Source organism: Eleutherodactylus coqui, chromosome 5 (assembly GCF_035609145.1).
Source record: "Eleutherodactylus coqui strain aEleCoq1 chromosome 5, aEleCoq1.hap1, whole genome shotgun sequence".
Classification (NCBI taxonomy): domain Eukaryota; kingdom Metazoa; phylum Chordata; class Amphibia; order Anura; family Eleutherodactylidae; genus Eleutherodactylus; species Eleutherodactylus coqui.
In genome coordinates, this window is record NC_089841.1 from 27,597,118 (window position 1) to 27,624,784 (window position 27,667).

A 27,667-nucleotide genomic window follows, 5' to 3' on the forward strand; every position below is an offset into this window, starting at 1 on the left:
TTACACACATCCAGCTCTGCTACATCCACAATAGACATACAGTACAGGAGCGTGTACATTACACACATATAGCTCTGCTACATCCACAATACACATACAGTACAGGAGCGTGTACATTACACACATCCAGCTCTGCTACATCCACAATAGACATACAGTACAGGAGCATGTACATTACACACATATAGCTCTGCTACATCCACAATACACATACAGTACAGGAGCGTGTACATTACACACATCCAGCTCTGCTACATCCACAATACACATACAGTACAGGAGCCTGTACATTACACACATACAGCTCTGCTACATCCACAATACACATACAGTACAGGAGCGTGTACATTACACACATACAGCTCTGCTACATCCACAGTACACATACAGTACAGGAGCGTGTACATTACACACATCCAGCTCTGCTACATCCACAATACACATACAGTACAGGAGCGTGTACATTACACACATACAGCTCTGCTACATCCACAGTACACATACAGTACAGGAGCGTGTACATTACACACATCCAGCTCTGCTACATCCACAATACACATACAGTACAGGAGCATGTACATGACACACATACAGCTCTGCTACATCCACAATACACTTACAGTACAGGAGCATGTACATTACACACATACAGCTCTGCTACATCCACAATACACATACAGTACAGGAGCATGTACTTTACACCCATACAGCACATTTATATGCATGTTGCACGCAGATTTCTAAATGCACAACACACACATACAGCTCTGCTACATCCACAATACCTAGTACACCCTTTCGCTCATTTGAACAATTTTTTAAAATGATAATCCTTCCTTCTAAGAGGGCCCTTAAACTGAAAGCTGACCAAAGAGGTTGGCACCATTTCCACTTTCTCTACCTCAGGTTGTGTAGCAGATAGCTTCAAAAAACGGTCCCTTTTTTCTAAAACTTTTGGATGTAAAACAAGGCGATGATGGATGCTCTATGTGCAACACAGCCTGAGATAAAGCCTATAGAAACCCAGGAATGACCAGACTGAGAGCTGCAGGTCTGTGCAGCTGTCACTTCATCTCTCACTTCACCCTCCTGTATCTCAGGCTGTATTGTGGCCAGGACCAACATTCCACAATATTGGCTTTAAAACGAGCATAAAATCAGTCCTCCAGCCACAATACAGCCTGAGATACAGCCATTAGTAGCAAGGATGTTCCACCTACATTATTACCTACTGGAGCGCCTCACTGAGAGATTCATGGTCAGCAAGAAAAGGGTTAAAGCAGCATGGTATTTATGCCACATAGTGAATGTTATGTAAGAGAGAAAATGTAATACTAGAATGGCTGATCTGTAGTCGCCTCGTCTCCCCAAAAATCGAGTAAAGAATGATCTAGAAGTCCTATATCCCTAAACAGCACTAATACAAACTGCAGCTCAGCCGGCAATAAACAACATCTCCCCCAGATCCACCAAAGGGGAATATGAGAAGTTCTGGGGTTCAGAATCTGGAGTGTTAGATATAATGCGGGTGACTAATTGGGTGAGGTTGGTTCGATCTCGGAATCACTCTATGGACACGTCATGTGTTACGTGGGCTGAGTCTCCGCTTTACTAGGTGGGTTTTATAGCAGCATACAAATGGCTGTATGTGGCGGGTGTAACAGCCGTGTATTACAGGGGCCACATCCTCCTGACATCACTGGGTACTCCTGTTATCACTAGATAAGCACTAGAGGGGCCGCACCCTCGGGGGAGGGGGGGGGGGGCTGTAGAACATCCTGCTTGCTTCTCCAATACAGTTTCCTTCACGGAAAGCAGCTTTAATCACAAAAGGGTAATTCTTTTTAAAAAGAAGTAAAAGATAACCGAAACTACAGAAATGTGTCATCGCCGTATTCTCACCGGCACACTGAAATAGGAAGAACGTGTCCATTTACTGCACAGCGATGTACAAAAAGAACTATGGCCCAATTACGTTTTTTAAATAATTCCAGCACAATTTTTAAAAACATTTCCTAATAAATGATCTTCTAATAGAATATTTTACAAAGTTCTCCGTATGTTAAATGAGGCTTTAAAAAAAGACTCCTTGTTCCTCCAGAGAAGCTCGCATACAGTTATGTTAGAGAAATAAAGCAATTGGCCCTGGGCGGTAGGGAAAAAATGGCTGCAGGAAGGGGTTAAAGGAAAGCTGTCCGGAGGATTCTGCTGCCGATGTCACACATACATCCCAACACGCATGTACATTGCAGACATGTATATTGTCACACATACATCCCATCACGCATGTACATTGCAGACATGTATATTGTCACACATACATCCCAACACGCATGTACATTGCAGACATCTATATTGTGCTCTAAAACACTGCAGCGCTTCAGAGGAAAGACTGGAAAAAGCAGCTCTGAACTTGGAGAAGAGTCAGTGGGGCGGTCGCTGCCGACTTCTCCCTGCCTCACGGCTATCAGTCGATCTAATCTGGGTTGGGGAGAACCCTGTCTGGAATTTGATTTGCCTGTAGTTCGGGCTTCATAAAACTCTGGCAGGTTCCTTTTAATATCTCCTTATCGGGGTTTTCCTATGACTTGCTTCATAACCACTCCATCTTTCCTGGCTGCTGCTGACCAGGACATGTGACTGCTGCAGCCAATCACTTTTTATGTTATGCGAAAATACTTCTAAATGTTTTCCATTATTATCTCCAGTAAATTTAGTTTCTTATGTTTTTTGTGTTTTTTACATTGGTTCATATTCTTTTCATTCAAGTTCCTACCAGATTGCTTCATCAAAGATGGAGAAGGACAGAAACAACATGGCAGAAAGTGTATTAAATCTCACCCTAGAGATACTCTTCCAGCTGATCGGGGAGGTGAGAGATTCTGATGATGTCACATTACATCATTCTTATCTATGGTAATAACAGATGATGTCACTGAAGAGGGGAGAGATTCTGATGATGTCACCTCACACTATTCTTATCTATGGTAATAACAGATTATGTCACTGAAGGGAGGAGAGATTCTGATGATGTCACATCACATTCTTATCTATAGTAATAACAGATGATGTCACTGAAGAGGTGATGGATTCTGGAAGTGTCTGTAGTGATATTTATTAATGTCTCCCCACATACAGGATTACACAGTAGTGAAGAAGACCTCTAGTGATGGCCGTCGGGCCCCTGTGTGTGATGGGTGGGGAAGACCCCGGAGCCTAATAATGGGGCCCCCATCTCACCCCCTGATACATGAGGACATCAATGTACAGAAGATTCTAGAGCTCACCAACAAGATGATAGAGGTGCTGACTGGAGAGGTGACGCTGCAGGGAATGCTGGGACATTATACAGTAACAGCACTGGAGGCTTCTGGGTGATGACTGTATATTGTGTTGTCAGGTTCCTATAAGGTGTCAGGATGTCGCTGTCTATTTCTCCATGGAGGAGCGGGAGTATTTAGAAGGACACAGGGATCTGTACAAGGAGGCCATGATGGAGACCCACCAGCCACTCCCATCACCAGGTAATAGACAGGACTAAATACACGGGGACTTTATTATCTGTATGTAGAGAATGACTTTAGTGTCCGTCTGTGTTTCCTGCAGTTCCATCCAGTAAGAGAAGCCCACCACAGAGATGTCCCCGTCCTCTTCTTCCACAGGACCAACAGGTAGATGGAGATGTCCCTCTGATCTGTAGAAGGCTGTGAAGCTCTTGTCTTCAGTCTTATTAGATGTCTTGTACTTGTGTGATGAGGCCGGTGGAGATGGCAGGATTACCGCTGACCAGAGACATTAGATCAGTTGTGTCAAACTCAGTTTCACCGCGGGCCACATCAGCGTTATGGTTGCCTTCAAAGGGCTGATTGTAATTGTAAGACTGTAAACGAGGTAGCAGGCTGGATTTGATCCAGGGACCTTAATTTGACACATATGCATTAAATAAAGTCCGTGGGGAAAGAATGATCAAGGTCCACTTTTCCTAAAACGTGATCATTTTTTGGAAGTTTCACCACTCAAAAAGCCACAAGTAAACAATGCAACTGAATTTTGAACCCTGTAATACATGCAGGGTATATTTCTAAAGCTGAAAACATGGCTGAGAGTTAAATAATTAAAAATATATTTCTGTCTTTCCCTTAACCCCTTAGTGACAGCCCCATTGCCTTTTTATGTCCTTGCCTGCTGGGCTTAGTTCCTAGGGGGACGTAAAAACATGCCTCCTCTAGGAATGAAAGCCCTGCAGGCTCAGGACGTGATAGCTCCATGCTGCCGGTTACCGGAGGTAGCCGACAGCATGGAGCTGTCATCCAGGGCCACGGGACCCCACCCCCGGTCACGCGATCACCGGTAAAGTTACCAAAAAGTTAAAAACAGTTGAGATTTCATCTCCCGTAACGGATCAGATCCATAAGGGGAGCTGAGAGTACTCCCCCCCCCCCCCCCCCCCCCGTCCTCCGCAGCATCCGGCATCATCTTCTTTCTTCCCGGCCCTGCCGCCGGCGTCTGCGCGCCAGACGGGTTACGTCACGCGCATGCCAGAGAGCCGTGAGGCCCGGGAAATTTAAAAACTCCCTGCTCCCGGCTAGTATGAGTAGCCGAGAGCAGGGAGCTGTCACTGGGAGCCTCTGTATGCGGTTCCCGGTCACATGATCGCTGCTATCCAATGGATAGCAGCAATCATATAAAAGTAAATAGAAAAGTTTAAAAAGTGAAAAAAAAAAGAAGAAAAGTTTGTTTCATCTCCCCTCATGGATCATATCCATAAGGGGAGATGAAATTGGGTACCTAAATCCCCCAGATTTATCCGCGGACCTTGCCCGGCTTCTGCGCACGCGTCCGTCGCCAAAATGGTGGACGCAGGCGCAAAAGCCACAGATTGGTGGGGTAATTTAAAATCTCCCCGCACTTGGCTACTAAATGTAGCCAAGAGCCTGGAGATTTCATTGGGTGCCATGGTAGGCTTTTCCCAGTCACATGATAACCGTTATCCAATAACGATAACGGCGATCACGTAAAAGTAAAAAAAAGCTCAATTTTCACCTCCCGTCACGGATCGGATCCGTGAGGGGAGGTGAAATTACTTAAATAACGCCACCGGCGATGTCCCCTGACGGGATCCTTATCTGCGGACCTTTCCCCAGTTTTGGGGCATTCGCCCGTCGCCAAAATGGCAAACGCAAGCGCAGAAGCTGGGGAGGGCAAGGGAAAATTTAAAATCTCCTTGCTCCTGGCTACTAAAGGTAGCCAAGAGCATGGAGATGTCACGGGGGGCCGCAGTGAGTGGTCTTCGGTCACGTGATGGCTATTATCCAATGGATAATGGTGATCACATAAAAGTTAAGACAGATAAAGTTTGACGCTCCGTTCAGTTTGGGCCCCGTTGTGCATCCAGACAGAAAATTAGGGCCACAATGGGTATGTTTATGAACACGGGACAAATGGGGGTATACATTTTGGGGTGAATGTCTTCATTCCTATGTATGCTGTATAAAAAAAACTATTTTTAAAATGACATAATTGCCAAAAAAACAAAAATCGTAATTTTTTCCTTCTGCTTTGCTTCGATTCATTTAAAAACGGTGGAGTCAAAATACGCAGTACACCCCTAGATGAATGCGATAAGGGGTCTAGTTTTTAAAATGGGGTCATTTGTGGGGGTTCTCTATCGTTTTGGCCGCTCAGGGCGTCTACCAGTGTGCAATGGGGCCTGAAACCCCTTCAACCAAAATGTCTGTTCTGAAAACCACCAACTGCTGCTTTCGGTTAGGGCCCCGTTGTGCATACGGACAGAAGATTAGGGCCACAATGGGTATGTTTCTGAACACGGGACAAATGGGGGTATCTATTTTTGGGTGAAAGCCTCCATGCTTATGTTTGCTGTCCAAAAAAGACTGTTTTTTAAAATCACATAATTGATTTTAAAAAATCGTAATTTTTTACGTCTGCTTTGCCTTGATTCACTCAAAAACTGTTGGGTCAAAATACACAGTACACCCCTAGATTAATGCGCTAAGAGGTCTCGTTTCCAAAATGTGGTCATTTGTGGGGGTCCTCCGCGTTTTGGCCACTCAAGAAGTCTACGAGTGAGCAATGGGGCCTAAAACGCCTTCAAGCAAAATGTCTGATCTGAAAGCCACTGGCTGCTCATTTCGGTTTTGGCCCCGTTGTACATACAGACAGAAGATTACGGCCACAATGGGTATGTTTCTGAACACAGGACAAATGGAGGTATACATTTTGGGGTGAATGTCTGCATTCCTATGTATGCTATACAAAAAAAACTATTTTTAAAATGACATAGTTGCCAAAACAACAAAAATCATAATTTTTTCCTTCTGCTTTGCTTCGATTCATTTAAAAACGGTGGAGTCAAAATACGCAGTACACCCCTAGATGAATGCATTAAGGGGTTTAGTTTTTAAAATGGGGTCATTTGTGGGGGTTCTTTATCGTTTCGACCGCTCAGGGCGTCTACCAGTGTGCAATGGGGCCTGAAACATGTTCAACCAAAATGTTTGTTCTGAAAACCACCCACTGCTGCTTTCGGTTAGGGCCCCGTTGTACATACAGACAGAAGATTACGGCCACAATGGGTATGTTTCTGAACACAGGACAAACGGGGGTATGCATTTTGAGGTGTAAATCCTTATTTTCAGGTGCACTATAGAAAAAAATCCGGTGTTAAAAATTATGTATTTGCAAAAATGTGAAATTTTATTTTTCCTACTCTAAATTGCATTAATTCCTGAAAAGAAACTGTGGTGTCAAAATACTCCTGACCCCCCCCTCAGTGAATACACTAAGGGGTGTAATTTTTAAAATGGGGTCACTTGTGGGGTTATCTATAATTCTGACACCTATGAGCCTTTACAATCTTGGCTTGGTGCCGAAAAATAAAGTGTTCATCAAAATGTTGACAATTAATGTTAAATTTGTACGTCTCCTAAATGGTTAAAAAAAAAGAACGTTTTTCAAACGTGCGTCCAGAATAAAGTAAAGAGATGGAAATATATATCTTGGCAAAAAGTGGTCCAATATGTTTGCACATATTTGAGATATTACAGTTGAAAATGTGAAAAAAAGATATTCTCTGGGTCTATTTTTACCACCTAATTAAAGTATAATATGTGGCGAAAAACAATATCAGAATCACTGGGATATGCAAAACCTTTACGGAGTTATGATATGTTAAGTGATGCATGTCAGATTTCCAAAATTTGCCTCCGTTACTAAGGCGCAAACAGGCTTCGTCACTAAGGGGCTAAAGCACCACTCTGGCAAAAAAAAAACCACATTTTCCCATCCCTGTACCCCTCCTCTGCTTTTCTGCTGTGTTCTAAATGTCTCTGAATATTTCCTATACATTGCAGTTACTTCCATGCAGTGCAGTCTTCTGTCTGCTTACCAGGCACTGCTCTGATGTTAAGATTTGTCCCTGCTTTGTCTTCCACTCTTCTAAGCTATCAATCCTATGGTGCATCAATATTACATGATTAGTTAGTACCATCTCTGCCTGCTGGGAGGTGATATTATTAACTTCTGCATTGACCTAAATAACTTATAGACCACGAGTATACAGTCAGGTGGCTGAACTGTCATCTCTTTCACTATAAATGTTTGATAAGAACTGCTAATCATCAGCTGTAACTGTGATAGGAGTCTCCGTATCCCCCTCTAAAGAGCTCGTCTGGTAGGGTCCATCACACAAGAATTATGCTTACTGTAAAACAGACTTTTTGAGAGGAACATAAAGCACAGTAAATCTGAGATGTTCAGAATTAAAGCCGCATAACATACAGTGTGTTTAGCCATGTTAAATATACATGTGAATGATGTACCTGAGGGTATCATTGAGTTGCCATCTAATATCTACTGTATGTCCAGTTTCTAGACCTGCAGCTATGTAGTTAGAACATAACCCACTCAGACAAGAGGCTTCCTCCTGGACCTACTATGGGCAGCCAGCCAAAATAACGTCACCCAGAAGTATGGTGGGGTTCAGTAAAAGTGTCAGGGGTTTAAAGAATTGGTTTAAAATGACGTTGAGAAGGCTGAACTATTCAATTACTATTTTGCATCTGTTTTCTCTTGGAAAGTAGATGTTACATCAACTGATTTTCCCTGTGCTAATGAAGGAAGAAAATAATGCAGGCCATCTATTGGAACTTCTATTGAAAATTCTGCTTTTTAAACATACCCTAAAGGGTTATGGAGGGTCTAGATTGCTGTGTATTTAGGTGGGCTCTGGACTGGGTTCCGTATTTAAGGGGGGTTTCATTCAAGAAGGCATTGACCCGGGGTCTTTTTTTACGAGAGGGTCTGACTTGGTATCTGTGTTTAGGGTGGATCTAGGCTTGGGTCTCTATTTAGGTTAGGGTCTGGCACAGGGTCTGTATTTGGCGGTGTTGGGATCTATAGTTTTCCATAGTTCTTCTTCTCACAAACTGAATGCCCTAAGGAACCTTCTGAAGGGTGAGCTCACATGTATCAGCCACAGGGTGGCTGCAAGAGGAACAAAATACCATTCTGACATGGGTTTACCACAAATCGGCCATTTGTTCTGACTGGCAAAGCTGTGCGGTTTAGTGAATGATACTGCTGTTTGTTCTGATGGCCTCTTGCCTTTCCCATGATCCACCTCAGTTTTGTGATGTGGTCACGGGTCCCTCTACCCTTGCAGAATTCAGCTTTTATATCAGGAATTTACCGGTCAATGATATTGTCTAAATGCCCCTAAATGATTTTGGTGAAGCACCTTGCTGGCTTGGGGAATCAGAGAGATTGTTCTATAGTATCTACAGACCTTGACATCACCCTTCTTAGGCAGTGAGATGAAACTGATCTTTCCCAATCCTTTGGCCATGTACAGGTGCTCCAGATTGCCCCCCATAGTGTTATTAGTGCGGCTCTCTGGACTGGTTAGAGCAGCTCTGCAATGATTCTATTGATGCCAGATGTTTTGCTGTCTGGTAGCTGCCTCATCGCCCACTTCACTTTCCTCTTGGCTCCCATGTTCCTCTGCATGGTCACTGTTGCGCTGACTTATAGTCCTTCTGTATATTCTTTCCATCTCTTCTTCATGTCTTGCTGGTCACGGATTTCATTCCCATCGTGGTCCTTTATGGCTGCTTGGCAGGCAGAGAAAGGCTTCTTCATCTTTTTCAAAATGGCAAATAATTCCCTTGTTTGACCCTTCTTAAAGGCCAATTCAAGGCTCCTGCATCGGGCGTTCAGGAAATCTTTGTTGTCTTTCCTGTCTTGTCTCTATGCGGCAGTGATCCTGAGGTGGCTGGACATAAATGATCAGGGTATTGGGTTGAAAATAGATGGAAGAACCATCAGTAATCTAAGATACAGAAATGATGCGTTTTACCTGCAGATGCAAGGCATTGTCATGGCAAAAACGCCTCCCATCACTTCTGGGAAGTAGCGATCGACAAATGTTTCCCATTGTTTTCAGTGGGAAGTGTTATCAGACCACACCGGTCCCGATCTGATGACCTCGTTGCCAGGTGCCAAATTGGTAGATATGGAAGCCCGTGATGAGGAGATTTTGCTAGCATTATCTATCAATAGCATGAAATCACTCCATGTTATGTCAAGACACTTCTCGAATGAATTCTACTTTATCATCAACATTACCAATTCTTATACAGAAAGACAAGGGCGTATCCAAATGTTGTCTGGTACAAAGATTAGTGTTACGTAGCTTACTGTTACAAAGGTGAAAATACTTATTGACATCTACCAAATAGTCTTAAAGCTCTTAAGGCTCGTCTCAGACATAGAAATTACCTAAGTCAGGATATTGCTGTTGCATTAGACAATATTTCTGCTCTAGTTGTGTGTCTTCTCTGTTAACATAGCTTAGCCTTATTTAATTTGTCTGTTGACTTCTTATCTTAAAATTCTAGTTCCTGGCACTAAAAAAGCATAGGTTTTAGTCTTCTATTTAAGGGTTAATAGTCCAATACAAGGTAAGAAACATACACTTATTGCATTCTGAAACTTACCACTTTATATTCCACAACAAAAGCATTGCATCGCATGCCATGAGATGTGGTTTCCTGTGTCATTGAAAACCATATGCAATGTGCTCTGAGGAAAGCAAAAAGATAGAACACGCAGTGATTTTTTTTTCTTCCCGCACGGCACAAGTCTCGTGATTTTCTTGACCATGTGAAAGTGAGCATATGCTTACTCTCCTTGGCATATCTGCGGACAGCAGGGGAATACCAAGCAGAATAAGTATAGGACTTGCATCGCTGGATTCAGCGCTTCAGCTCCTATAAGTCCTTAAATTTAGTTTATGGGACTCATAGGAGCGGACAAGGCAGTGCAGTTTTTGGAAGTGCTACAGCCACTACGTGTGCACAGGATATGCCATAAATGCCAACTTTGGGATCCTCGCCTGTTGTGAGAGTGAGGGTCTACCTTCTTGTGTGATGCATTCCCAATATAATACAAATACATTAGTAGCCTGCACAAAAGCACAGCCAACACCCAACATATGCATTATAGCCAGCTGTAGTTACTCCACGCACATACAATCCTGCCTTTATACTCAGGGCAGACCACTTAAACCATGCACGCAAAACAAAAATTCTGGGTGAGGGCTCGTGTCCCAGAATGGCGAGCAGATGACAATCAATGATATTAGAGGCTTCCTCAAAGTGATAGTTTAGTCTAACTGCGCTCACAATGTATGGTCCTCTAGACCCACTTATAATTTCTACCCCTGGTCCCGGGGAGTCAGTGATTGGAAAGGGTTTAAATACCTCCAAGCTCTTGTGTATGTGTCCCATTTGATTTGAACACTATTTATATGCAGGAATCCCCTTCCAGACTCAATGGGCAGAACTGTCGCTTCTACATTTTCCTGGGGTGTGAGCATACGACAATTCCCTTGGACCTCTGAATGACCCAGGGTGATAACCTTACTTCATTCCATAAGGACATACAACTTCGCATTGATAACCTCCGTATCTAATTAAAAATGTTATCACTTGGCCTAAGGACCCCAGTCATGTCAGAATTGGGAACCAGGGACACCAGAACTGCGACGGTGACAAGAGGGCATCCTCTATGTCTAAAGGAAAGAAGGTTTTATCACCAACTCAGAAGGGGGTTCTTAACTGTAAGAGCAGTGAGACCCTGGAACTCTCTGCCTGAGGAAGTGACAAAATCGATTGAGGAGTTTGAGGGAATTAGATGTCTTTTTAGAGTGCTACCATATTACAGGATATAGACATTTAATAACCGGAAGGGTTGTGATCCGGGTATCTTCCAATCATCCGTCTTAGAGGCAGGTAGGAACTTTTTCAAATATTGATCCAGTGATTGTTCTGACTGACACTATGGAGTTGAGAAAAAATTTTTTACCCAACAAATAAGCAAATTGGCTACTGCCTCCATTAGGGTTTTTTTTCTTTTTACCGCCTTCCTCTGGATCAACAAGCAGGAGTGGGTGGAAACGGGCTGAAGTGGATGGACACTTGTCTTTTTTCAGCCTAGCAGACTATTTTACTATGTTAGATGAGCTCCAAATCAAATGTCATGAACCCGCTGACAGAATCCCTTTAACGAGCAGTTGTAATCTAAGTAAATCTGCACCCACTTTGACATGACTCTGATAACTACTGCTGTCAGGTCATTTTTGGTCATCATGATGATTAATGACCTTTTCTGGTCATGTAAAACCTTCCACATGACTCCTCCAACCGTCTGCTGACTTTTACAACATTTGTCTCACAGCTTTTGTATCAGGATGAAGATCTGACCAATATTAATACTACAGAGACAAATGTGAGGGGCGATCAGCGGTGTAAAGAGGGGATTCCTACAGGTAACCGCCCAGGTGAGTAGTAACCACTAAATACAGCAGAGAAGAGTCACAGATTCTCCTCGGTCACCGGCTGCAGATTGTTATGTAGATTCCATGGCGACCTAGAGCAAAACTAAGAATGCCCCTCCCCCACTGGGATAAATATAATATATTATATTTTCTTATCTATGGAGTCAGACTGCCACTACGACTTCTTGCAGCCAAACCTTGTTTCAGCGCACTCTCCCCATCAAGCTGCCCACTATAGTTTCACTAGGTAATAGTGCCACCCCTCCCCCCCACCGTTGTGATCTCCCTTTATGTAATAGTGCCCCCTGCTGTTGCCTCAGTTAGTAATGCGACTTCCTCTGAGACTCCGAACATTGGTATAGCTAGAGTCCTATGGGCCCAAGAGCAAACTTTAAACACCAAAAGATTTAATTCCATATAATTCATGTCCATCTCCAAGTGGCAGCATCATACTTCCATGTCCCCCAAACTACTCCCTCATCCTCCAAGGTCCTGCAAACAGTCCCTATCATCCTCCAAAATGCTCACATCATATTCCACTGTACCCCAAACAGCCCCCATGCTCATCAATGTACATGAACAGACCCCATTATCCTCCACTTTTCCCCATCATTCTCAGTTGTGTTGTGTGCTCTCTCACCGGCTCACAATGTGACCTCACTTCTTTCCCCCCGACGCGGTCACTCAACTACAGTGAACGCTGGAGACGGGAGGAAGGTCACTCTTTCAGCCTGTGAGAGAGAGCGGGACACAGCAGTACCATGATTAAGACTGTCAGAACTAGTAGCGGCAGGAGCTGCCATAGCTTTGAGATCGGGGCAAACTAGGTGGCCATAAACATGTGTGGGGCAACCCAGCTTGGTTGTCACCTGCCCCCGGCCTAGTCCTGGTCTGACATGACAGGATATAGAATTATTGTATGTACTAAGCTGTCTTATAGATGAGCAGCTCTATATTTGCTGTATACTGTGTGTTCCTGACATCCAGCTTCATGGGAGATTCTATATGAGTTTTTTTAATGGAAAAACAGAAACTGATCTTGGTGCAGAAATGGCCGAACTCCATCTGTATGGAAAATACTATTTCTGTAGCTTGGGCTCGGAGATCTACCGGGAGCAGGAACCCAGAGGTTGTACAGGACTCTGCTGTCCAGTACTTTTCATGACCCTTTTTCAGACCCCTGGGACCCCCATGTTATTGATGTAGACAGGAATTAGGTCCTACCTGTTAATTCCTTTTCTTGAAGTCATCCTGACAGCATACACCTGGAGGTTGTCCGCTGGACACCTGTTGGGACAGGAAGCGGAAAAAACACAAAAGGTAACTCCCACCACCGGCTCACCAGTGTGTACCAAATAACTACAGTGACCCGGCTTTGCTTAACCAATCATTTTTAATACAGAAATCATAGTACAATACGTTACTTCACGTAAAAATAACTCAAAGGGAGGGGAAAGCCCCTATGCTGTCAGGATGACTTCAAGAAAAGGAATTAACAGGTAGGACCTAATTCCTGTCTTCCCCTCGTCATCCTGACAGCATACACCTGGAGAAGTGCCAACAACCGAGGGCTTTAGGGAGGGACCACTGCCTGTAGCACCTTCCGCCCAAAGGCCATATCACGGCTGGCCCCCAGGTCCAGGCGATAGTGTTTAGTGAAGGTATGCGTGCTTGACCGTGTGGCGGCTCTGCAGATCTGGTCGGTTGTCGCCTGGGCTCTCTCCGCCCAGGAACAGGCGACCGCCCTAGTGGAATGGGCTCTAACGTCGCCCGGGAGTGGGATCCCCTGGGATCTGTACGCCTCTTCTATGGCCCTCCTGACCGAACGCGCTAAGGAGTCCTTAGTAGCGGCCCCTCCTCTGCGTGGACCCTGAAATTGAATAAAGAGGTTGTTAGACTTCCTGAAGGAATGTGTGACCTCCAAATACTTCAGGACTGCTCGTCTAACATCTAGATTATGGAACCTCTGTTCCGTGGTGTTACGGGGTTCCTGGCAGAAGGAGGGAAGTACTATTCGCTGTTCCCTATGAAAGTCTGTGAGAACTTTCGGTTGAAAAAAAGGGTCAGGCCTAATCTCTATTTTATCCGGGAAGGTGGTCATATACGGAGCCCTAATAGAGAGGGATTGGATTTCCCCAATCCGTCTGGCTGTGATGGCAACTAGAAAAGCAACCTTATAGGAGAGGATCTAAACTGATAGATCCTTCAGGGGCTCAAAGGGGTGTGCGCAGAGGGCCTGTAAAACTAGGTTCAGGTCCCATGGGGGCATGGTTTCCCTTACAAAGGGGTATTTGCAAATCACAGTGGTATACTTAGTCTATATAATCTGAACTAGAAGCCCATCACAGATATAGAACTTAAAATAAATAACTTTATTAATTATGAGTTAAAAACTTCGGGGCAAACAAAAAAAGACAATCACACATAACACGTAGTGACAGGACAAAAAAGAAAGGAGAAAAGAGAGACCAATGTGGATAAGGGATTCAAATAGGGAAGGGGAGGATACGGGATGTCAATGGAGTTACACCCGACCGTGTAAATGATCCCTATAGGTCTCTTATATATGCAAAGCTCTCAATGAGTAAAGGAGAAATTTTCCCACATTTGCATAAGTCCTTTCTGTTTTCTCAAAGTGCTGTTAAATCTTCGTGATCAACACCTAATGTTTTAATGTGTATTAGGTAGGTGTACAAATGCAAATAGATGTTGTCACATGAGTTGGTACATATGTGTCCTCCTTGGGACCATTCTTATTTGATCAGAGCTTTTTTTGCTCGATTGATCAGAACTTTCATATTCTGGTCAAAACCTTTGTGCTCGACGCGTTTCCCTATCGGAATTTGCCGATAGTTCATCAGGAGCAGGGTCCAGATATTACCCAAGATATATGGATGGTGTGAGGCAAAATATGCCTGTCACTATTCAATGTGTCTTTGAGGGATATCCTCCTTTAATACAAAATGCCCACTATGCCTTGTCTGCAGTTATTTGCAGACCAGAGACCCCTATCGGTGCTTCAAATAGTATAGATGAGAGATATAAAGGTTGTTTTAATAGATTGATTCGCATCCATATGTTAAGATGCAGGGTCTATATTGCTCGTAGATAACGATTTTTTGCGGCTCTCATTAGATCCCACCGTCTTTTGATGAACGGTGTAGTTCTTAAAAGCCTTCCTGTACTCTAGATCATCAACGTTAGATAGAAATTTGGAATATGCCCATATTCCGTTTAAACAACTTCCAAGTCCAAATTTTTAGTTATGGAGATCGAGATATCATGGTCTTCCCATCAGGACTATATATAATGTGGAAGTTTCTCTCTCTGAATCAATGCCCTAATTGAATCAAAAGTGGCTAGTAGTGGATGCCCCAGTGGCAAGTAGTTTTTTTGAGCCTCCCACAGGACGTTCAGGAGAAATAGCTCATAGCTTAGAAGTGCTGGCTACAGATAGCTCATAGTAAAGTCGCATACCGGGTCACTACCCCATGCAAGACAAAAAGAGGCTAATAGTAACTGCCACAATGGCAAAATTGCATCTTAATCTAATTCAGACAAGAGCTGGAAGATTCAGAGTAAAGTAGCATAAATAGATCTTATAAGAGTAGAGTATCTAAGAGCAAGGCATTAGTGGTCAAGCATAGCGTCTGCAGCTCTGGTGGTGAGCAGCAGACATCTGAATACTATGTGTCAGAGTCCAGGTTTTAAAGCTCCTCTAGCTCCTCCCATTCAGTGTGTCATTACGGATATGGCCAATTAGGAGGCTTCGGGGGAGGTGCTAGAACCAATGCACTACCTCCAGAGTTATCCATGCATTATATTTGTTACAGATAGGTCTCATTTATGTCCGGGATGACCGCATGCCATGCTGGTCTAAACCGCAATCTCCCCTTGTTGTTTGATCCACTTTAAACCCCATCGATGTGGGATTTGTCCAGGAGGTTTACTTTACTTCCGCGTTCCATGTTGGAACGCAAACGGGACGTCACAGGCGCAAGCGTACGACGTGACGTATGACGTCATCACGTCGCGTCCCGCTGCTCATTATTGCGGCTGTCATGCATTCAAATGACGGCGTCCTCGTATCTAAATCATTTAGGAGGCGGGGGTTCTGCCCTGCCAGGACATATCCTGGCCGCGTCACCGAGGAGGGGACGAGGGGGGGGGAGGCGTTTACAGGGGGCGTGTCAGGATCTTCCCTGTATTTCGATTTAGTTTTAGGGATATACACATCAACCTTTGCGTTCTATGATGTGCCAATTCCCTAATTGTTGCAGAGGGATCCATCGATGTTGCATCCGGACGCCGAGGGGTATCATGGCAGGTCAAAGAAGAAATTTGTAAATTGCTGAGTTTGTTCCAATTTATAAGCATGGATACATATGTCCAATTGGGACATATCAATGCATATTGTCTGTATTTCGTGTTTGGTCCCATATCCTAAGCCAAGTTTTCTAAGAATATACTGACATAGATCTTTGATTGGGACATATTTATGCATAATATCTATATTGAATATTTAGTCCCATATGATAAGGAACTATTTTTCTCGAGGTATGCTAACACATATATAGTCATATGGGGTCCTTAATGTTAGCCCAATACTTGATAGAGAAATATCAAAATAAAGGTTCAATGAAACGCAGGCGTGGTTCTGTTGTAATTTATAGATAGGCTTTATGCATTATTTTAATGTACGTTGCCATATTGGTGGGGAGTAATCTTTCTTTCTGTTGTTTATATCCGGAGGTGGTACCTGTAGACGGGAGATACTGAAGGTAGTATGACAATTATTTTGGAGACACTCAGCCCCGCTTCGTTGTTTGTTGTTACAGGAAGCAATTGAAATTCAAGGTTGCGTTTATGCCTTTAGGTGTTAGTGTATCCAGGCGAAAGATCCAAGATGCTTCTTTTTGCAGGAGTTTTTTAGCCGTATGTCCTCGTCTTGCGTTTACGCGTAGAGTTTCAATCCCTTGAAATTTTAGGGCATTCATGTCTCCTCCATGAAAACTTTTGATATGATCTGCCAAGGGTGTAGATTCACCCCGGCGGATATTCCCTATGTGTCCTAGTATTTGTCGGCGAAATTGCTGCACAGTCTTGCCGACATAGTTCATCGGACAAGTACATGAAGCCATATACACAACATTTTTTGTTCGACAATTGATGAAGCTTCTGTTCTCGTATCTCTTTTTGGTGCTCGCGCTTTCGAATACTTGGCTCTTTAGTATGTAGTGACAGGCTGCGCAGTCGTGGCATTTGAATGTTCCTGAGGGTATTCTTTTGTTAAGCCAATTGTCTTGTGTTGGTGAAGGTGCAAAATGGCTTTTAACTAAATGATCCCTCAGGTTATGACCTCGGCGATACGTAATTGCTGGCTGTAGTGGGATCACGTCTTCTAGATCAGGGTCTTTCGTGAGAATGTTCCAATAATGTTCCAGGATGTTTTTAACCTGTCTGTTGCCAGTGTCGTATGTCCCAATTATTCGAGAGAGGTTAGATGGTTCTCGTTTTCGTGGGACTAATAATGTGTTCCTTGGTTGTTCCTCTGCATATTTGTGTGCATCATTAATGACTTCTACAGGATAGTCGCTATTCTGGAATCGCTGTTTTAACTTGAGGCTTTCTTTTTGGAAGTCGTGTTTCTCGGAGCAGTTCCTTTTCAGTCTTAAAAATTGTCCTTTTGGGATTCCTCGTTTTAGAGCCAGAGGGTGGTAACTATCCCATTTAAGCAGACTGTTAGTTGCCGTGCTTTTTCGGTATAGGGTTGACACAATGGATCCATCCTCTTTTTTTGGAAATGAGGAGGTCCAAAAAGGCTACTGATTTCTCATTTATTTCCGAGGTTACTCGCAAGTTCAGGTTGTTGGTGTTTAGTACATTGACGAATTTATGGAAGGATTCCTCCGTTCCCTTCCACAGAATAAAGATATCGTCAATGTACCTTAGCCATAAAATGATGTTTTCCAACCATTCCTCGTTATTGTAGATGTGTTTTTCCTCCCACCAGCCCAGGTATAAATTGGCGTACGATGGGGCACATGATGGCCCATATACAGGGAATAGAACACCATCCTAAACAGACATTAGTTCTTCTGACCTCTCTGATATTGAAAGAATAGGGAGCGCTAGGAGACCTCCCATGCCTCAGAGATGTGGGCGCTACCCAAAACACCAAAGAGGACGAGGAAGGAAGGCACAACCAGGGAATTTTTTAGATCAACCAATTTCCCAATATTTTCTCCGAGGGAGAAGGGACCACCAAATGCCACTATAAACAACAGAAACAGACTGCCATCTGCCTCAGATTCGCTGGAATTCCAACCCAGCATGGAGACAGAAACTCATGAGGAAGACAGACTCCAAGTGGTCAACCTATCTGACCACAATCTGTCTAATGGTGAGAGACGCGTGTTGGAGAGGCTTCATGTACTTGTCCGATGAACTATGTCGGCAAGACTGTGCAGCAATTTCGCCGACAAATACTAGGACACATAGGGAATATCCGCCGGGGTGAATCTACACCCTTGGCAGATCATATCAAAAGTTTTCATGGAGGAGACATGAATGCCCTAAAATTTCAAGGGATTGAAACTCTACGCGTAAACGCAAGACGAGGACATACGGATAAAAAACTCCTGCAAAAAGAAGCATCTTGGATCTTTCGCCTGGATACACTAACACCTAAAGGCATAAACGCAACCTTGAATTTCAATTGCTTCCTGTAACAACAAACAACGAAGCGGGGCTGAGTGTCTCCAAAATAATTGTCATACTACCTTCAGTATCTCCCGTCTACAGGTACCACCTCCGGATATAAACAACAGAAAGAAAGATTACTCCCCACCAATATGGCAACGTACATTAAAATAATGCATAAAGCCTATCTATAAATTACAACAGAACCACGCCTGCGTTTCATTGAACCTTTATTTTGATATTTCTCTATCAAGTATTGGGCTAACATTAAGGACCCCATATGACTATATATGTGTTAGCATACCTCGAGAAAAATAGTTCCTTATCATATGGGACTAAATATTCAATATAGATATTATGCATAAATATGTCCCAATCAAAGATCTATGTCAGTATATTCTTAGAAAACTTGGCTTAGGATATGGGACCAAACACGAAATACAGACAATATGCATTAATATGTCCCAATTGGACATATGTATCCATGCTTATAAATTGGAACAAACTCAGCAATTTACAAATTTCTTCTTTGACCTGCCATGATACCCCTCGGCGTCCGGATGCAACATCGATGGATCCCTCTGCAACAATTAGGGAATTGGCACATCATAGAACGCAAAGGTTGATGTGTATATCCCTAAGGCCTCATGTCCACGGGGAAAATCAGGCCCGCTACGGATTCTACATGTAGAATCCGTAGCGGGTCCCTCCTGCCCCGCGGACATGAGCGCTGAAAATAAGAATTTAAAAGAATTTACCTATCCGTAGCGGGCGGGGAAGGTCTGCTCTTCCTCACGGCCGGATCTTCTTTTTCGGCCGTCGGATGAATTCGTCACGTCGCCGACGTGCCGCGCGCATGCGCCGGGCACATCCGCCGAGCCGAAGCAAGAAAGATCCGGCCGTGAGGAAGAGAAGACCTTCCCGGTCCGCTCCGGATGGGTAAATTCTTTTAAATTCCTATTTTAGGTCTCCCGCGGATCCGGACGGCTTCCATACGCTTCAATTGAAGCCCGCGTGTGCTGTCCCCGCGGGAGACCCGCACGAAAATGGAGCATGGTCCAGATTTTTTCATGCTCCATTTTTTTTAAAATCCCTTTTATTGACCATCCGCGGGTATTTATCTACCCGCGGGTGGTCAATGCATCCCTATGGGATGCGGATCCGCGTGCGGGAGATCCGCTGCGGATCTTAAATCATATTTTGCCCGTGGACATGAGGCCTAAAACTACATCAAAATACAGGGAAGATCCTGACACGCCCCCTGTAAACGCCTCCCCCCCCCCCCCTCCCCTCCTCGGTGACGCGGCCAGGATACGTCCTGGCAGGGCAGAACCCCGCCTCCTAAATGATTTAGATACGAGGACGCCGTCATTTGAATGCATGACAGCCGCAATAATGAGCAGCGGGACGCGACGTGATGACGTCATACGTCACGTCGTACGCTTGCGCCTGTGACGTCCCGTTTGCGTTCCAACATGGAACGCGGAAGTAAAGTAAACCTCCTGGACAAATCCCACATCGATGGGGTTTAAAGTGGATCAAACAACAAGGGGAGATTGCGGTTTAGACCAGCATGGCATGCGGTCATCCCGGACATAAATGAGACCTATCTGTAACAAATATAATGCATGGATAACTCTGGAGGTAGTGCATTGGTTCTAGCACCTCCCCCGAAGCCTCCTAATTGGCCATATCCGTAATGACACACTGAATGGGAGGAGCTAGAGGAGCTTTAAAACCTGGACTCTGACACATAGTATTCAGATGTCTGCTGCTCACCACCAGAGCTGCAGACGCTATGCTTGACCACTAATGCCTTGCTCTTAGATACTCTACTCTTATAAGATCTATTTATGCTACTTTACTCTGAATCTTCCAGCTCTTGTCTGAATTAGATTAAGATGCAATTTTGCCATTGTGGCAGTTACTATTAGCCTCTTTTTGTCTTGCATGGGGTAGTGACCCGGTATGCGACTTTACTATGAGCTATCTGTAGCCAGCACTTCTAAGCTATGAGCTATTTCTCCTGAACGTCCTGTGGGAGGCTCAAAAAAACTACTTGCCACTGGGGCATCCACTACTAGCCACTTTTGATTCAATTAGGGCATTGATTCAGAGAGAGAAACTTCCACATTATATATAGTCCTGATGGGAAGACCATGATATCTCGATCTCCATAACTAAAAATTTGGACTTGGAAGTTGTTTAAACGGAATATGGGCATATTCCAAATTTCTATCTAACGTTGATGATCTAGAGTACAGGAAGGCTTTTAAGAACTACACCGTTCATCAAAAGACGGTGGGATCTAATGAGAGCCGCAAAAAATCGTTATCTACGAGCAATATAGACCCTGCATCTTAACATATGGATGCGAATCAATCTATTAAAACAACCTTTATATCTCTCATCTATACTATTTGAAGCACCGATAGGGGTCTCTGGTCTGCAAATAACTGCAGACAAGGCATAGTGGGCCCTTTGTATTAAAGGAGGATATCCCTCAAAGACACATTGAATAGTGACAGGCATATTTTGCCTCACACCATCCATATATCTTGGGTAATATCTGGACCCTGCTCCTGATGAACTATCGGCAAATTCCGATAGGGAAACGTGTCGAGCACAAAGGTTTTGACCAGAATATGAAAGTTCTGATCAATCGAGCAAAAAAAGCTCTGATCAAATAAGAATGGTCCCAAGGAGGACACATATGTACCAACTCATGTGACAACATCTATTTGCATTTGTACACCTACCTAATACACATTAAAACATTAGGTGTTGATCACGAAGATTTAACAGCACTTTGAGAAAACAGAAAGGACTTATGCAAATGTGGGAAAATTTCTCCTATACTCATTGAGAGCTTTGCATATATAAGAGACCTATAGGGATCATTTACACGGTCGGGTGTAACTCCATTGACATCCCGTATCCTCCCCTTCCCTATTTGAATCCCTTATCCACATTGGTCTCTCTTTTCTCCTTTCTTTTTTGTCCTGTCACTACGTGTTATGTGTGATTGTCTTTTTTTGTTTGCCCCGAAGTTTTTAACTCATAATTAATAAAGTTATTTATTTTAAGTTCTATATCTGGGTCCCTTACAAAGGGGTGAAGTCTGACTGCCCCTTTAAGATATTTTTTAATTAGCCTATGGTCCCCTAAAGGGGAGTCAAAGAAGGCCCCAAGGGCGGCCACCTGGACCTTAAAGGTACTAGGTCTTAGCCCCATATCTAATCCATCCTGTAGGAACTCCAATATCTTGTTAATGTCCGGCTGTTGGAGGTCATGAATACTACGCCCCAACCACCTAGAGAAGGTGTCCCACACCCTAGTATATATATTTCTGGTGGATTTCTTGAGGCTCTCACATAAAGTATTGGTCACCCTCCCTGATAAGCCCTGGCTCAGGTATTTTACCCGCTCAGCTTCCAGGCCGCCAGTCTGAACTGTCGGACCTTCGGGCATATCAGGGGTCCCTGCTGAAGGAGGTCGTCTCTCTGCGTCAGATGTAGTGGATCCCGTGTCGAGAGAGCGGCCAGGAGCGGGAACCAGGGTCTCTTGGGCCAGAATGGGGCCACCAGGATAACGGAGCCCGGGGACCCCTGAATTTTCCTTAGGACCAGAGGGATCAGGGGGATAGGTGGGAAGGCGTATGCAAGGTCCCAATCCCAAGCCTGGGACAGTGCGTCTATTCCCAGGAAGCCCCCGTCTACTCCCCTGGAGAAATACCGGGGACACTTGGTGTTCTCCCGAGAGGCGAACAAGTCCACCTTTGGTGTCCCCCATCTTTCTATAATAAGCTGGAAAGCGTGTGGATGTAGAGTCCACTCCCCCGGATCTATCTTCCTGCGGCTGAGATGGTCTGCCATGGAGTTCTCTGGGCCCCTTACGTGGAACGCTGCGACGGAAGGTGTCCGCTGCTCTATCCACCCGAGAACTTTCGCCGCCAGGTCTTGGAGTCGGGAGTTCCGCGTAGATCCCTGGTGGCGAATGAGGGACAGAGTTGTTATATTATCCGAGAAGATCTTAATGTGTCTACCCCTGATCTCTGTCTCGAAGCCCCGAATGGCCTTCCAGACAGCGCAAAGTTCTTTGTAGTTGGAGGACTGAGTAGCTTCCTCCTGGTTCCAGCCCCCTTGGACGTAATGACGGCCTAAGTGGGCCCCCCAGCCAGTTGCACTCGCGTCAGTAAAGATGGATACTGGGGATGAGGGGTAGCAAACCGTGGCTCTGGCAAGGTTGGAAACAGACATCCACCACTCCAAGGAGGACCTTATTTTATGGGTAAGGACTAGAGATGAGCGAGCACCAAAATGCTCGGGTGCTCGTTATTCGGGACGAACTTTTCGCGATGCTCGAGGGTTCGTTTCGAGTAACGAACCCCATTGAAGTCAATGGGCGACCCGAGCATTTTTGTATTTCGCCGATGCTCGCTAAGGTTTCCTTGTGTGAAAATCTGGGCAATTCAAGAAAGTGATCGGAACGACACAGCAACGGATAGGGCAGGCGAGGGGCTACATGTTGGGCTGCATCTCAAGTTCACAGGTCCCACTATTAAGCCACAATAGCGGCAAGAGTGGGCCCCCCCCCCCTCCCAAAAACTTTTACTTCTGAAAAGCCCTCATTAGCATGGCATACCTTAGCTAAGCACCACACTACCTCCAACAAAGCACAATCACTGCCTGCATGACACTCCACTGCCACTTCTCCTGGCTTACATGCTGCCCAACCGCCCCCCCTCCCCCCCACAGCGCACACCAAAGTGTCCCTGCGCAGCCTTCAGCTGCCCTAATGCCTCACCACCCTCATGTCTATTTAGAAGTGCGTCTGCCATGAGGAGGAACCGCAGGCACACACTGCAGAGGTTGGCACGGCTAGGCAGCGACCCTCTTTAAAAGTGGCGGGGCGATAGCCCACAATGCTGTACAGAAGCAATGAGAAATAGAATCCTGTGCCACCGCCATCAGGAGCTGCACACGTGGGCATAGCAATGGGGAACCTATGTGCCACACACTATTCATTCTGTCAAGGTGTCTCTGCATGCCCCAGTCAGACTGGTAATATGTACCTTAACAGTAACCGCGTTGGTGGTAATGTGGTGGTGACTGCGGACCTGGTAGCGCGGTTTTATTTTGTTGGTTTTCGGAATGTGGCCAGGATTAAGTGGGCCGTGGTGGGGGGATGGTGGGGGGTCTCTCTTGTAGTGTCGGTAAAGGTGAAATTCTTGGACTGCCACCAGACGAACCAATGCAAAGGCATTTGCCAAGAATGTTTGTTTTCCCTGTTGGAGGAGGAGGGGGATGTTTTTGAGGCACTACGTGTCCTCTACACGTGTCCGTGGTTATATGCACCTTTACAGTAACCGCGTTGGTGGGAAATGGCCTCGCCGCCATCATGTCTTTGGGAAGCCTCTGTTTCCACACCCCAGAGACATACCATTAGCAGCGGTATAGGCAGAGCCCAGAATTCGTAACATTTCAGCCGTAGCATTAGGACAGGCTCCACTAACATATCACTAGCAGCATTATAGCGGGAGCGCAGTCTTCGTTCCATGTCAGCAATAGTAGCACTCAAGACAGGCCCCACTAACATATCACTAGCAGCATTATAGCGGGAGCGCAGTCTTCGTTCCATGTCAGCAATAGTAGCACTCAAGACAGGCCCCAGTAACAATTCCGAAGCAGCAGTATAGTGGGAGCGCAGTCTTCGTTCCATTTCAGTAGCTGCAGTATAGCCAAGGCCCAAGTTACATTTATGTAGCTAAAGTGTAGGCCAACCCCACACACACGTCTGTACCATGAGTGCAGGTGAAGAACATACAAATTGCTATGATTACACTGTAGGTGAGGGCCCCAAAAAATTGGTGTACCAACAGTACTAATGTACCTCAGTAAAAATTGGCCATACCCAACCAAGATAGCAGGTGAAACCCATTAATCGCTTTGGTTAATGTGGCTTAAGTGGTAACTAGGCCTGGAGGCAGCCCAGTTTAACGAAAAATTGGTTCAAGTTAAAGTTTCAACGCTTTTAAGAGCATTGAAACGTATAAAAATTGTTTCGAAAAATTAGATGAGTGAGCCTTGTGGCCCTAAGAAAAATTGCCCGTTCAGAGTGATTACCTGAGGTTTCAGGAGGAGGAGCAGGAGGAGGAGGAGGAGGAGGAATATTAGACACAGATTGATGAAGCAGAAATGTCCCCGTTTTGGATGGTGAGAGAGAACGTAGCTTCCATCCGCGGGTGCAGCCTACGTATTGCTTACGTATCGCTGCTGTCCGCTGGTGGAGAAGAGAAGTCTGGGGAAATCCAGGCTTTGTTCATCTTGATGAGTGTTAGCCTGTCGGCACTGTCGGTTGACAGGCGGGTACGCTTATCTGTGATGATTCCCCCAGCCGCACTAAACACCCTCTCCGACAAGACGCTAGCCGCAGGACAAGCAAGCACCTCCAGGGCATACAGCGCTAGTTCAGGCCACGTGTCCAGCTTCGACACCCAGTAGTTGTAGGGGGCAGAGGCGTCACGGAGGACGGTCGTGCGATCGGCTACGTACTCCCTCACCATCCTTTTACAGTGCTCCCGCCGACTCAGCCTTGACTGGGGAGCGGTGACACAGTCTTGCTGGGGAGCCATAAAGCTGGCCAGGCCCTTAAAGACTGTTGCACTGTCTGGGCTGTACATGCTGCTCGATCTCCGCACCTCCCCTGCTACCTGGCCCTCGGTACTGCGCCTTCTGCCACTAGCACTGTCGGATGGGAATTTTACCATCAGCTTGTCCGCCAGGGTCCTGTGGTATAGCATCACTCTCGAACCCCTTTCCTCTTCGGGTATGAGACTGGGAAGGTTCTCCTTATAGCGTGGGTCGAGCACACCCAGTGTGTACACCCAGTAATCCGTAGTGGCCAGAATGCGTTGAATGCGAGGGTCACGAGAAAGGCATCCTAGCATGAAGTCAGCCATGTGTGCCAGGGTACCTGTACGCAACACATGGCTGTCCGCACTAGGAAGATCACTTTCAGGATCCTCCTCCTCCTCCTCCTCCTCCTCAGGCCATACACGCTGAAATGATGACAGGCAACCAGCATGGGTACCGTCAGCAGTGGGCCAAGCTGTCTCTTCCCCCTCCTCCTCCTCCTCCTCCTCCTGAACGCGCTGAGATATAGACAGGAGGGTGCTCTGACTATCCAGCGACATACTGTCTTCCCCCGGCTCTGTTTCCGAGCGCAAAGCGGCTGCCTTTATGGTTTGCAGGGAACTTCTCAAGATGCATAGCAGAGGAATGGTGACACTAATGATTGCAGCATCGCCGCTCACCACCTGGGTAGACTGATCAAAGTTTCGAAGGACCTGGCAGATGTCTGCCAACCAGGCCCACTCTTCTGAAAAGAATTGAGGAGGCTGACTCCCACTGCGCCGCCCATGTTGGAGTTGGTATTCCACTATAGCTCTACGCTGCTCATAGAGCCTAGCCAACATGTGGAGCGTAGAGTTCCACCGTGTGGGCACGTCGCACAGCAGTCGGTGCACTGGCAGATTAAAGCGATGTTGCAGGGTGGCAGCGTCCGTGTGGGACTTGCGGAAATGTGCGCAGAGCCGACGCACCTTTACGAGCAGGTCTGACAAGCGTGGGTAGCTTTTCAGAAAGCGCTGAACCACCAAATTAAAGACGTGGGCCAGGCATGGCACGTGCGTGAGGCTGCCGAGCTGCAGAGCCGCCACCAGGTTACGGCCGTTGTCACACACGACCATGCCCGGTTGGAGGCTCAGCGGCGCAAGCCAACGGTCGGTCTGCTCTGTCAGACCCTGCAGCAGTTCGTGGGCCGTGTGCCTCCTATCTCCTATGCTGAGTAGTTTCAGCACGGCCTGCTGACGCTTGCCCACCGCTGTGCTGCCACGCCGCGCGACACCGACTGCTGGCGACGTCCTGCTGCTGCTGACACATCTAGATTGCGAGACAGAGGTGGAGGAGGAGGAGGAGGAGGGTGCTTTAGTGGAAGAAGCATACACCGCCGCAGATACCACCACTGAGCTGGGGCCCGCAATTCTGGGGGTGGGTAGGACGTGAGCGGTCCCAGGCTCTGACTCTGTCCCAGCCTCCACTAAATTCACCCAATGTGCCGTCAGGGAGATGTAGTGGCCCTGCCCGCCTGTGCTTGTCCACGTGTCCGTAGTTAAGTGGACCTTGCCACTAACCGCATTGGTGAGGGCGCGTACAATGTTGCGGGAGACGTGGTCGTGCAGGGCTGGGACGGCACATCGGGAAAAGTAGTGGCGACTGGGAACTGAGTAGCGCGGGGCCACCGCCGCCATCATAGCTTTGAAGGACTCCGTTTCCACAACCCTATACGGCAGCATCTCGAGGCTGATAAATTTGGCTATGTGGACGGTAACGATTGAGCGTGCGGGTGCGTGGTGGCGTACTTGCGCTTGCGCTCCAACACTTGCGCTAGCGACGGCTGGACTGTGCGGTGCGAGACATTGGTGGATGGGGCCGAGGACAGCGGAGGTGAGGGTGTGGGTGCAGGCCATGAGACGGTTGTGCCTGTGTCCTGAGAGGGAGGTTGGATCTCAGTGGCAGGTTGGGGCACAGGGGGAGAGGCAGCGGTGCAAACCGGAGGCGGTGAACGGCCTTCGTCCCACCTTGTGGGGTGCTTGGCCATCATATGTCTGCGCATGCCGGTGGTGGTGAGGCTGTTGGTGGTGGCTCCCCGGTTGATCTTGGCGCGACAAAGGTTGCACACCACTGTTCGTCGGTCGTCAGGCGTCTCTGTGAAAAACTGCCAGACCTTAGAGCACCTCGGCCTCTGCAGGGTGGCATGGCGCGAGGGTGTGCTTTGGGAAACACTTGGTGGATTATTCGGTCTGGCCCTGCCTCTACCCCTGGCCACCGCACTGCCTCTTGCAACCTGCCCTGCTGATGCCCTTGCCTCCCCCTCTGAAGACCTGTCCTGAGTAGGCGTTACACACCAGGTGGGGTCAGTCACCTCATCGTCCTGCTGCTCTTCCTCCGAATCCTCTGTGCGCTGCTCCCTTGGACTTACTGCCCTTACTACTACCTCACTGCAAGACAACTGTGTCTCATCGTCATCGTCCTCCTCACCCACAGA

At 46.2% G+C, this 27,667-nt stretch overlaps 1 protein-coding gene and 1 pseudogene across 1 annotated transcript in view; both read left to right on the top strand.

Annotated features, from left to right (window-relative positions):
• The window catches only part of LOC136629122 (zinc finger protein 135-like), a 489,576-nt gene that overhangs the window by 185,440 nt on the left and 276,469 nt on the right, over positions 1–27,667 (top strand). The window lies entirely within an intron of this gene.
• Positions 1–27,667, top strand: part of LOC136629165 (zinc finger protein OZF-like) — a 35,081-nt pseudogene that overhangs the window by 1,062 nt on the left and 6,352 nt on the right.